Genomic DNA, 3,586 nt, shown 5'->3' with positions numbered 1-3,586 from the left:
GGCCGGTAGAGCGGGAACCACTCCGGCGCAGGCCTAGCCCCTCAAGGTGAGGTCCTGGCCCCTAAAGGTGCGGAGAATTCCGCACCTTTGGGGAGGCCCGACGCCGGAGTGGTTCACGCCACTCCGTCCCGCCGGGAATCCCCGCCCCGCCGGGTAGGGGAGAATCCCGGCCCTTATTTCCCAGTTTTTACTGCTGTTCCATTTTAAGGTGAACAAGACCAGTTTAACAATTTTTTCCTTCTGGGAAGAAAGTGCTCTACTCAGATTGAGGATGTGGAACTCGCTAGACAGGAAGTGGTTAGGGTGAATACTATAGATGTGTTTAGGGAAGCTAGGCATATGAGGGAGAAGGGAATAGAGTTATGCTGATAGAGAGGAAAAGCGGCTCAAGTGGAACATCAACACCGATATGGACTGGTTGGACTGAATGATGTGTCCCGGTACCATGTACCAGATGCGATGCCTGTTCACTTTCATATTTCTTCTCCAGGAGTGAAATGGAATGTTAATTAGAATAAAGCACTTGCTTTAAAAACATTTGAAAAATCTTGAAATAAAATAAATTGTGTTTTTTTTACTGTAATAATCCATAGGAGGCAGGAGTCCCGTCACCACACCAATATTTATTTCCAATAACAAGGTACAAGAGCAGCTCCAAACAGTGCTGCTAGCATTCCAGTCAACTTAAGACTGCTCACAAAGCCTACACAGGTGCTTATATGGGCCCCCTCAATGAGCTATCATTGAGGGAGCTCATACTCCAATTGGCCAACCAATAATGCTAATTGGAGGTCATTACATTTACCTTCCTTCCAAGGACTTTACTTTGCACAACTTTGCTACTTTCCACAAATGGGTGCTCTTTGGAGCTCTCTCAAATATTCAGATTTTCCGAACATGAACAGTCCAGTCACGTGACCTGGCATTCTCAAGTAAGGAGACATTCCAGAGATAATGCTGAATTTTCCCAGAATTTGAACAGTTAGAAAATATCCTCAGTAACATAGAGCAGCACGGTAGCATAGTGGTTAGCACAAATGCTTCACAGCTCCAGGGTCCCTGGTTCAAATCCCAGCTTGGGTCACTGTCTGTGTGGAGTCTGCACGTTCTCCCCCTGTGTGTGTGGGTTTCCTCCGGGTGCTCCGGTTTCCTCCCACAGTCCAAAGATGTGCAGGTTAGGTGATTGGCCAGGCTAAATTGCCCTCAAGGTCCAAATTGCCCTTAGTGGTAGGTGGGGTTACTGGGTTATGGGGATAGGGTGGAGGTATGGGCTTGGGTAGGGTGCTCATTCCAGGAGCCAGTGCAGACTTGATGGGCCGAATGGCCTGCTTCTGCACTGTAAATTCTATATCTATAAAAACATTTGGTTTGACATGCAGCCAATGAAACAAACCTTTGAACCATCATTTCAGCTTGGAGAGATACAATTATTTTTAATGTTTTCAAACAACATCGATTACTTTCACACAATTAAGAAATGCCTTCCATTTATATGGAGCCTCTCATGGGCTCAGGATGACCCCACATAGCCAATGAATTTCCTTTTGAAGTGTAGTTGCTGTTTTAATGTAGGAAACTAGAATGGCAACCTTTTGCACAGCGAGTCACCACAACCAGTTTTGAGATAAGTGACCCGATAATCTGTTTTAATAATGTTAGTTATTAAATCATATTCCACACTAACAGATAGGAGCAGCGTTGGTGGTTCAGTGGTAGAATTCTCGCCTGCCACGCGGGAGGCCCAGGTTCGATTTCCGGCCAATGCAAGGCCAATCGTTCATTGCTCTTTCTCTTCCTTACACTGCACCTCTGTGGTGACCACATGCAGTTTAAGGGATAAGCCATTCAGGACTGAGATGAGGAAGAATTTCTTCTCTCAGAGAGTTGTGAACTTGTGGAATTCTCTACTACAGAAAGCTGTTGGGGCCAGTTCGTTGGATATATTCAAGAAGGAGCTGGATGTGGCCCTTGCAGATAAAGGGATCAAGTGGTTATGGAAAGAAAGCGGGAGTGGGATACCGAATTTGCATGATCATATTGAATGCAGGTGGTGCAGGCTCAAAGAGTCAAATAGCCTACGCCTGCACCTATTTTCTATGTTTCTATAGAAGACCAATTGCAAGAAGTGCTACATTGGTGCAATGATAAGATACGTATATCAGGGGCTGAATTCTCCGGTCGCTGACGCTGAAATCGCTTTTGGCGAACGGCCAGAGAATCCAACTTTCTGACCAAATCGTGGGCCGCACCGCTTTCGCCATGCTCCGCCCCATCCAAAGCGGCGTACTTTATGAATACACCGCGCCACGTATCGACGCCCTCAGGACATTGCCTGAGGCGCGTCCCCCAATGCTCCGCCCCCAACCAGCCGAGTTCCCGACGGCGTAGGACAGGTGTCGTCTCATCCGTCAGGAACGCAGCGTGACGGCTGCGGACTCGGTCCAGTGCCGCCACAGTCAGGGGATGGACGATCCGCGGGCGGGGGGGACACTGCTGGGGGCTCTGTGGGGGAGGTAGTCGGTCGAAGAGAGCGACTATTTCACAGCCACGGACCTGGCAATTCTCTGGGGCATATCGACAGCTAGAGCCAGGTGCTCTACGCTATAGCCCTGCTAACCCCCCAGCAAAATGTGGAATCTGTGGCCGTTTTGTGGCAGTTTTCCTGGCGTAAAATGCCACCGTTCCCACGCTGGCGTGGGAACATAGCCCCAGAATCGGAGAATCCAGCCCCAGATGTTTGAACCACAATTCCCTTTCAAAAAATATGCCATTCTTTAATTCCCAAAATACTAGACATATACAATCACAGTAAGTTTCTCTGGGCAAAGACAAATTACGCTAGTTTGACTAATATCAGAAAGGTGGGGTGGGTGGGTGGAGGGAAGGGCAAGAAAACAGAATTGTAAGTTTAGCTGGGGGCTAGAAAGACATATTCCATGAGCTGAGATCACAGACTTTCTTAGCAGGGCTGAAGATAAATATTTTATACCAAGATTGGCTGGATTTAGAGCAGAGTTGTGCATAAATAATTCATGGAAAAATGGGTTTCAGTATGCAATTGCAGTTATAAATATTTTATGGTCAAATATGTTTCAACAGGGAGCTGGAGAATATAAAGACAAATGACATAAATCTTCAGCAGAGATCTGGGGTGATATGATCACCTGAATGACTGACAGGAACGCATAAAACCAGTTGTACCGGTATTGGAACTGACAACTTGATTTGAACATCTTTGAACCTGGACTTAACTTGGATAGTACTTGTGCAGAAGCAGATTTTTCAGAAGTTATAATAAATAGAAAAACACTTGAAGCGGCTGAATATGCCCATGACATGATTACCTGACCTAAGGTAAATCTGAGTGGCATTATCTAGGTACTCAGATGAATCCATTGATTGGCAAACAGCAAAATCATCAAGACCAGGAGGCATTTGAGGATCAACTCAAAGAAACAATGCTGAGCAGAGAAAATATAAGACACAGTCGAATAATGTGTGGTGCACATGAAATTGGCATTATCACTGGTTTAGCTCAGTTGGCTGGACAGCTGATTTGCGATGCAGAACAAGATCAACAGCACAG

General features: G+C 46.3%; 1 non-coding gene across 1 annotated transcript; it reads left to right on the top strand.

Moving 5' to 3' along the window:
- The first annotated feature begins 1,695 nt into the window (after nt 1-1,695).
- Nucleotides 1,696-1,766, top strand: trnag-gcc. Its single transcript has one exon. It is a non-coding gene; the product is annotated as a tRNA-Gly (tRNA).
- Nucleotides 1,767-3,586: the final 1,820 nt, after the last annotated feature.

The sequence above is a fragment of the Scyliorhinus canicula genome, chromosome 3, assembly GCF_902713615.1.
Source record: "Scyliorhinus canicula chromosome 3, sScyCan1.1, whole genome shotgun sequence".
Lineage (NCBI taxonomy): Eukaryota > Metazoa > Chordata > Chondrichthyes > Carcharhiniformes > Scyliorhinidae > Scyliorhinus > Scyliorhinus canicula.
This window is presented reverse-complemented; position numbering and strand designations above follow the sequence as displayed.